Source organism: Triticum urartu, chromosome 2A (assembly GCF_056163025.1).
Source record: "Triticum urartu cultivar PI428250 chromosome 2A, HENAU_Tu73, whole genome shotgun sequence".
Lineage (NCBI taxonomy): Eukaryota > Viridiplantae > Streptophyta > Magnoliopsida > Poales > Poaceae > Triticum > Triticum urartu.
This window is the reverse complement of record NC_141874.1, coordinates 351,183,812-351,193,107: the sequence shown is the minus strand read 5'-3', so window position 1 is coordinate 351,193,107 and position 9,296 is coordinate 351,183,812. Positions and strand designations below refer to the sequence as shown.

At 44.9% G+C, this 9,296-nt stretch overlaps 1 long non-coding RNA gene across 43 annotated transcripts; it reads left to right on the top strand.

The window, feature by feature from the left end:
• Positions 1-536: 536 nt before the first annotated feature.
• LOC125537076 (uncharacterized) lies at positions 537-9,058 on the top strand. 43 transcript variants are annotated; one of them, XR_015616415.1, is made up of 8 exons: positions 538-1,040; positions 1,224-1,287; positions 2,265-3,680; positions 5,799-6,093; positions 6,193-6,497; positions 6,957-7,492; positions 7,578-8,048; positions 8,276-8,573. It is a non-coding gene; the product is annotated as an uncharacterized LOC125537076 (long non-coding RNA). The 43 variants fall into 43 exon arrangements; XR_015616414.1 differs by having other exon boundaries at positions 1,224-1,305; XR_015616412.1 differs by having other exon boundaries at positions 1,218-1,287.
• Positions 9,059-9,296: the final 238 nt, after the last annotated feature.

Here is a 9,296-nt window from a genome sequence, read left to right as displayed (position 1 = left end):
TGGTTCCGTAGTCGGACCATGAGTGTATTTGATTGATGTAATGCTTTATTCATGTATTTATGTGAAGTGGCGATTGTAAGCCAACTATGTATCTCTTTCCCTTATGTATTACATGGGTTGTGTGAAGATTACCTCACTTGCGACATATGCCTTCAATGCGATTATGCCTCTAAGTCGTGCCTCGACACGTGGGAGATATAGTCGCATCGAGGGTGTTACAAGGAGGTTGGCGGAGGGTCACGGGAGGAGGCTGGCGAAGGGTTACCTGGCGGCGGGACACGGGAGGAGGCCGGCGACGGGTCGCGGGAGGAGGCCACGGTGGCGGGGGCTACAGGAGGAGAAGGTCATTGGGGGTTATGAGGCCGTCCAGAAATATGCTTGTGGGCCGGTCCAACTTTACGTTTTGGATCTCAGGAGAATCTAATCGGGCCCTATATAGTCTGACATAATCCAAATAGCTATTCTGATCCTAGGATCAGAATAGTGCTATATCAGAATATTGTGTTACCATGGCGCCCTGTATAGGCTCGATCCATTTTCCCGAAGTGCTGCCGCAGCCCAGAAGCCGCCCGAATGAAAAAAAGACCCCGGCTCGACCCCAGTTGTCCCGAACCTCCCCCGAACCGATCCTCCAGCCCCCCGTCGCCGCGCCGTGATGCAACCCCAGGCCCCGGTCGCCGCGCCCCAAGGGCCTCGCCGCCGCGCCGCGATGCCACCTCTGCTGCGACCCTAGGGCCCGGCCGCCGCGCCGCCAGGCCACCTCCGCCGTGCCGCCAGGCCCCAGCCGCCGCACTACCAGGCCACCTCCGCCGCGCCGCCAACCTTCCTTGGCTGCGCTGTCAGGCCCTACGTCGCCGCCGCACTACTCCAGCCAGCGTCCCACCGTGCCACGCTGCTCCAGCCGGCCTTCCACCGCGTTGTGCTTCCCCAGCCCGCGTCGCAATGCGACGCTGCCCCAGGCCGTTCACGGCCGCTACCCCAGTCTGTTCACCACTGCCAACCAAGGCCGTTCAATGATGGGTCGGTCAACAAAAGCAATGGTCAGAACTCAAAAGCTTTCCTCTCGTTTCCTTCCGCCTCTGTAGTTTTCCTTTTTGATTTTGGGGACTGAGTGAGTGCATTTTACCAAGGCATTCCATGTGCTGATGGGTATGCTTGCTTAGCACAAAATTCATGAACTGTCAATTTATTTTGAATTGAACTGGTGCTGCTCTTAGATTCAGACCTGAGGGAAGAAGACGGAGCTAAAATGATTCAGTTCATCATTGGCACCCTATAACCCAAACAGTGAAGAACACACCCCTTGTACTTTTGCTCTTGTTCCTTCTGTCTCCTGAATTCCACTCTTGATGAGCATGCTTGGTACTAGATAGATACTGCTGTCGTAGTTCTAATACAATATATTACAACAATTCATTGACAAAAAATTGTCAATTCATATATATGTATGCAGCGGCTGTTCTGATACTACTTCAGTAACCAGAAAAACACAAAAGTTCAACTATACTTATACAAAATAGTTTAATATTTTATTCTATGACACTCAAGAAAAACAGAAATAAAAGAGGTTCATCATGTGATGAACAATAGTCCCAACAAGTGTGCTAGAGATGCAAAAAAATTGATGGCATAGTCGATGCTATTTTTCATCCAATTTCTGAAGAAAACTAAAGTTGATCAGAGTAACTGAAGAATAATCTATTAGTTCTCGAGTATGTGTAATGATGCCATTTTACTGTGCATTTGTTTCCATCGCGATGGATGTATTCCAAGATATGGTTGTATCATTGTGTTGAATAAAAATACCATGTTGCTGCAACATTTTCTGTCAGCTCCTGTCAAGCAATACATGTATGTGAGCATCCTTCTATGTAGTAAGTTCATAGTCGAGAAGTCAGGAACTTCGGAAAAAGAACGTGAACATAAAAAAACCATAAAAACCTGAACCTTATCTTAGGGGAGTTCAAGAAGTCCGTGTCTAGCCGTCTGTGGTGTGTATTCTTATCAGTTCATAGTCGAGAAGACATGTATTCTTATCAGTTTATTTTTCTAGTTGGCAGTTTTGTGTATTTGGTTAGTTTGTGTGTGTATATGTTGCCATCGTGGTATACAAGAGACCACCCCACGAGAAAGTCGCCGATCTGGTCGAGGCATGCTCCTGTTCTCTGTTTTCAGTTGCACAAACATTTAAAAGTTCGAGCACCAAACCCTGGTAAGTTCTCCTTACAAAAACTCATCTCTCATATTTGTTCCTATTTTTGTAGGTTCCAGTTAAAACAAGATGCATAAGTTCATCATTTGTATGCTTTTTAGTCCATCTACTTCCCGATGGTGAGTCTGATTTCCTTCGTGTTTCCATTTTCTTCATATAGCACAAACAAGTACTTGTGGTTATGCTTGAGAATGAGCACCATACCGTTCACCGCCGCCACACCGGGTCGTTCAACGACACAACCCGAAGTAGTTCGACGTCGCAGCTCGGGAGGCACACACTTCACCCCTCCATCCCAGGAGAGCAGTACATCTTGTGCGCGAGCAGTCCGTTGCTGATGTACACTGCTGCTCTAAGCTCCTTGGCCACTACTCCAGTATGTCCAGCATCGTCCCCAGTCCAGCCCCATGGCATTCGGACGGTCGAGTTCATGCCGAGCAGCAGTCCACGCCCATCAGCTCCTATTTCCACTATAGTGGTTGGGTTGCCGTTTTCCTCATCCTTCTCGGTGCGCGACAACCCAGCCCACATGTTGCTGCCGTCCGCCACCCCAAATAGCTTTGGCTGTTCCTCAAGCAACCATTTGGAGAACCTTTTGGTGTTTTTCTACTGGTGATTGATTTTAGCAATTTGTAGCTATCTGCGTATGGAATCTGAAAGTTCAAGATTGCTGCAGATTCAATTCTTGTAGTACAAATGTCCCAGAGTTTAGTGACATCTGTAATTGAGGTACTATGGTCTTGCATCTCCAATGTATGTTGCTGAGCATCCTCCCAATCCGCTCGATCAACTTCTTATTCCACCTCCAAAAAAAATTCTTTTTGAGTTCTATCCTTCGTCACAGGTTCACCGCTATTACCTCAGTGCAAACGTGCCAAAGAGTTTAGTTCAGACTATACTAAATGTCCATATTATAGATAATATTTGCATTGTCTTAAATTTCTGGAAACAAGCTTCAGTACAAGAAAAATGGGCCAGTTAGTTCATCCATATCCAAACCCCCGTCGACGTGCGGCGGCAGGAAACATTTTCAGGTTGTTTTCTTTCTCTCTTTGCTTAGCACAAAATTGCGCAAATGCCTAGCAGAAAAAGAACTTGTTCGTATACATAGGTAGGTTCACGAAATATTGTAGTAGTACTTTGGTGAAAGGATTCACATCAGTTCAATCATTTTTGAATGTTCAGTAAAAGTTCAAATAGAGCAGAGGCTTTCACCTCATTCGAAAAAGCCTAAAAAGCAACAGTACAATGATAGAAAAAAATCAGTTCAAAAAAATATGTTGGAGGTTTGTCAGAATGGCAGAAAAACATCAGTTCAATTTTTCTGTACCATCGCTTCTATTGCTAAATGTTTTAGTCACTTGTTTTCTTGATGCCATCAGGTATTTCCTTAAATAGTTCGGTCTTGTGCAGCTGGTACTAGTGTGAATGGGTAGCAAGTTCAACTACCAATCCACACCAAGTTCAGGTATGTTGCCTGTTTCCCACGCGTTCCTAGAAGTTGTTCTAGGATTGGAAAGCTAGCAGCAGCACACTCTTGTTTTCACTGTTTAAGTTCACCTCAATTTCTAATTTAAGTTATGTTCATAGGAGTGCTTGTAATCAATTAGTTTGGTTTTACTTATGTTTCATGAATTTCTAGTACCCTAATAGATTTGGTAGTGACATGAGCTCCCTTTCCACCACTCCAGGATATGCAGCGTTACCCTAGTCCAGCCCCATGGACTAGTAACAGAATATTATTTCGTTACCCCTCAACCCTATAAGGGACCGATGTGTAGTTTCCACTATCCGAAAACGAAGGCCTACCAATCCTGTCTATGAAAAGAAAAAACCATGACCCTCTCCAGGTTCAGACGCCCCACCTCCACCTCATCTCTCCGGCTCGGACGCAGCTTCGGTGCCTTAAAGGCACCTGCCTTTGGGTCATTGACATGTGGGCCAGTCACCTGTTGGGCCCACATGACATAGACACAAAGGTAGGTGCCTTAAGGCACCAAAGCATCGTCCCTCCGGCTCCCGTCGGTGCCCAACTCCCACCTTCTCCACCGTCTCAGCTGACGCCCAATGCCACCTTCTAACCCGTCTTCGGCCGCCGCCCAACCCCCACCTTCTCCCCCGTCTCAGGCCACCGCCCAACCCCCACCTTATCCACCATCTCCGGCCTCTGCCCCACCCCCACCTTCTTCCCCGAATCCTCCCGCCGCCCCCGCCTCCACCATCTTCGGGCCTCAGGAAGCTGCATGTGCCCGACCTCGCCCATGGTTGCAGGGGCCCGGCGCTGCGGGGAAGTGTGGAGGCGCAAGTTGCTCCACGACTAAGGAAGGCGCACCCTGGTGCTCGCCATGGCTGAAGACGAACTCCAACCGCCGGTCCGAGAGTAGCCAGCCTTTGTTTGCATGCGCGTCTCCTTCCTACTTCACCTAGGTATGCGCCATGACCCGCCGCGCTCGATGCTCCCTACTCTCATAGCCGTCCTCAGTTCGACCCCATGGTGTCGAGATGGACGAGTTAGTCACGAGCAGCAGTCCGCCGCCGCGCGCCGCCCCCTAGCACCACACTGCTCGGGCACCTGCTCAATTGAAGAAAGCAGACACTTTCAATCAACGTGTCCCGTTTTCCTTCCTGTAGTCCACCGTACCTAGAAACTAGATTTTTATTTGCAAAATCAGCTCACCGTACCTAGAACAATCAGTTCGGTCCATCTCCTGATTTTGAAAATATGAATTGTGTTTACTGCCAAAATTGATGCTCTGTAGTTCACCATGTATATATGTCATCAGTTCAAAAAAACGTACAGAAAAGTTCAATTGTATGTGTTAAAACCCAGTTTGGTTTTATACTATATGTCAGATTATTAAAAAATATAACAAAAGATTTTGCTCATGTGGCTGTAAGCTCTAACTATATGGCAACAAAGAGAGAACAAGTAGGAAGTATTGTTGTTTCCATATTGTTAAGTTCAGTATGTATTCCGTTTTCAGTACGTAAACAAACACACATGATATTTATAAGAGCAAAAATTACAAATGGAAATCTATAAGTTCAACTACATATATTACAACAATTGAAATACAAATGGCCGTTTGTGTGCAGTGCTAATGGCAGTACATTTTGGGTTGGGGTAATGGATGTCTGACCAAAGAAATTATTATTGTACTAATGTCAGTACTAATGGCGGTTTGTGTGCAGTGCTAATGGCAGTACGATGGATGATATACTACATAAATTATTGTTGTGTGTGTGACGGATGATACCACTTGCTTTTCATAACATAAAAGATATACATGCAATGTTTGGATTGACGAGGCCATGTCCGCCTCGGTTTTCTGGGATCTTGAACAATGGAATGATGATACACACTAAAATGGCATACAGAAATCTAAATGCTCACTTGCTATTTGCTAGAGCTGATACTAGGCTTATTTTCATTATGCCACTTGCTACTTGTAGTTATCATGGGTGCCCGCTGGACAGGTTGTTTTTGTTAACATGATATTGGTCAATTAATTTTACAGACCTCTTATTGGAATTGGGGCTGCAACTAAAGTAGCAAAAAAATGATATTAGTCAATTAATTTTATAGACCTCTTTTTGGAATTGGGCCTGCCCCATGATCCGGCGTCGCCCTCCGCTGCCTCAGCACGCAGGCCGTTCACCTTCACCACCCCTGGCCGTTCACCACCACCACCAGCGCCCGTTCAATGCCGCCCCAACAACCCAGTGCGACTTTGTCTCTCAACTTAAAAAGCGGTTCAGCTCAGTGCATGTCAGACATTAAAGCAATATTCTGTAGTAGCTTCAAAAAATGCAAATGGTCATGTTTCCACAAGACTGACGGAACACTGCCAATTGAACTGAGCACTAGCGGAACTGTGAAGGTTCGTTCTATAAAATTGCATCAGTTCGCTAGCAAAATCAAATTCAGTTCATCTGCCCTTTGTTAGCTTCAGAAAATGCAAATGTGTATGTTTTTGCAGCACTGACGAAACACTACCAATTGAATTGAACGTTGACCACGTCTCCACCCTCCCCACGCCCGCCAATGCTGCGACCACCCCTCCCCCTCACGATTTCTTGTTGATATCGCTGTATTCATGCTTGTTACGTGAGTTGCCTGATGGAAGTTCTGCAACTGTCAGTCCAGATGGAAGAAGGAGATCCGTCCAAAGTGTGAGTTTTGCGACGTCGACGTGCAAGTTCTACAATTATCTGTCCAGATGGGAGAAGGAGATCAATCCAACCGACGCATCTAAAGCGACATATGCAGAGCCATTCGCCTGAGGTATCGGAACAATTCTATGTTTTTTGTGTTCACTGGATTTCCGGATTTTTAGCGCAAGTAATGCATTCTGTTTTTGCCTGTTTAGTCCAAGTGGGAGAGCAAAAGTAAGCACTATCTTCTTAGAAGTTGTGTTTGAAACCCATTTTTAATAGTGAAACAAGTAAATCAGTGTGGTAAATGCTTTACTGTTATAGTTCTTAAGTGACTGAAATTTTGACCATGTGTTTAGAGTTAAGCAACTACATAAGTTGCATGCTGTATTGATCTACTTGTCATGCTGAAGTTCATAGGCTTCTTAAAATTTCTAATATAAACAAGCTGGTGGCCGCCCATCTCTGCATGTATTTTATTTCGGATGTAAGTCTCTCTATAGATCATGTTATGAGTAATGCAATTGGACAAGGTTGCTAGGAAGATTTTTAGTTCACCTTTAATGTGATTTACACTTCATATTTACAGAGCCAAATCCTGGCGCGCCCAGCCGCTGCTCGTGAACCCCGCCTCCATCAGCTCCACTTCACTGGAGCCGTCAGTCCACAGGAATAGGGGTAGCGGATCCCCTATAGCGGTCAAATCCCGGTGCGCCCAGCCGCTGCTTGTGAACCTCGCCTCCATCAGCTCCACTTCACCAGAGCCGTCAGTCCGCAGGAGTAGGGGTAGCAGGTTCACCCAACGTCCGACGCCTTCTTCCATCTCCAAAAATCTTGTTTTTTGAGTTCAGTTCTTCGTCACATGTTTCACTAGCTGAAAAATGCATGGTGTTCTGAAATTGCTTGCGGACCACTAGCTGAAATTGCTTGACGAACAAAAGCAAAGGTTTTATCTTCATCTACTATTTTTTCAGATATTCGTCATATGCACGAGCATGACTATATTTGCTTGTTATGATCTAGTGGGCAACATTAACATTTGGGTAGTCCTTCTGCAGGGCCCAAACCCACTGTCGTGCAAGAAAAAGAAAGCAAAGCCCCAACCATCAGCTGCTCAATCATCAGGTAATTAATCAACACTAAAACATACGTGTCTAATCCAATGTTGCGAAAGCAAGTTTGGAGTTGCCTGACTTATCTTTTGGTGTAGAACTAATAGTAAGATGGAGAAGAGATAATGCAACAAAAATCTTAGATGGGGCAGTGAAGTCCATTGCGCATTCTGATTTTTTGTAGCTCCGGACATCAGTTGTATTGAGACATGGATGGCTCTACACCTGAAGTACATATATCTGACAAGCATGATCACATGTTCCCTTTAGAGTCTGATGGTCGATGGAGAGGCGAAGCGAAAGACGGTTAGGAAGCGCAAGAGAAGTGGCAAAGACAGTAGGTCCATGTGTATTTAACAGCAAGTCCATGTATTACTACATGAGAAGTACTGCTAGTGAGACTTCACTGCCCCATTTCAACAAACTTGTATACGCAATCCTAGTTTGACAAAGTACTCTACTGCCGCTGGTTTCAGTTCCCTCACTGGATTTGCAGGCTCACGACCATCCTCCAACATCCCGTCAGTGCCACTGATTTGAAGGACCTCGGTGAGCGTGTACTTCTCCTGGTATACAATTTCATTCCTCCTTGTATTGCAGTTATTTTGGTTAGTAAACTTGTATCGACGAAGAATAATTGCACCAGGAAGTTCATATCTTAAAACTAGATAAGTTCGAAAAACAAACCATGACCAGTTGAAAAAGAACCACCCTCACCCTATTTTGTAGCTCACCTCTAATTCGTTTCTCACTACTGCTCTTTTCTCTCACTATTTTGTTTCTCCCTGTACTCCAGCACCAGAGAGGTTTGGACAGACGCTGATCACTAGCTCTCTATGACGCCGCCGATCACTAGAACGAAGAACACCAGCAGGATGAGAATGAAGTACATGACATAGACAATGAGGACGACCAAAACATGGAATCCGTACACATAGCACCAACTGCAAATTCGAACTTTCTGTCTATGATGATTTGATTGCTACTTCTTAAAGAAAGTGTACATAACAGTTAGATGTTTGTGCTAGAAAGGAAAACTTGTTTGAATTAAAAACATTGACCAGTATGAATCAAAAACATTGATCAGTTTGATAGTGCTCTCTCCTACCTATTTTGGTTGATGCCATGATGCCACGAATAGTGAAAAATTTGTATGGGAATGTTTAATTATTACTAGCATGTAAGTTCAAAAAAATAAAACAGAGTCAGTTTGTCTATGAAATTTGAGGAAGTCCGTCAATAGACCCGAGGAAAATAACATGCTCTTTAGGTGTTGTCACTATTCCTGTGAGCACAAGTTTAAAAAAATGTTTACATTCTGCTCCTGCGTATGTTTTTGGGCAGTACAAACACATCGCCATAGTGAGTACAGATGCAACACCTTGGGAAGTACTACTAACATTGCCGCGCTGGGCTTTCCGTTTGCAGGGTCCACTAGGTTCCGTCCTGAGAGAAGCATCGCCGGCTGGGAGAGTTCAATGATCTGAACTAGGAAAGTTCAACGTGAAAATTTGCTACAGATTGCATTACTTGAGAATTTTTTTCTAACTGGGTGCAGATGAGCCTGGGCACCGAAACGCCCTACTCACTCTTTATTGACTTCCCTGTATTTTGTGAATAAATGTTTATATAATAAATGTTCACATAGTATACTCCCATGGTTGTACAAGTAAACATACACTAAGTGTAGACGTTCACTACGTGCTTTATAATCAGTTAAAAAATGTCGGGTGAGTTCAAACTAGAAAGACAGATAAGTCCAAAACCCGCACAACAAAAAAGTTTCACCTACGAAAGAAAATGTGGCACTTCCACAT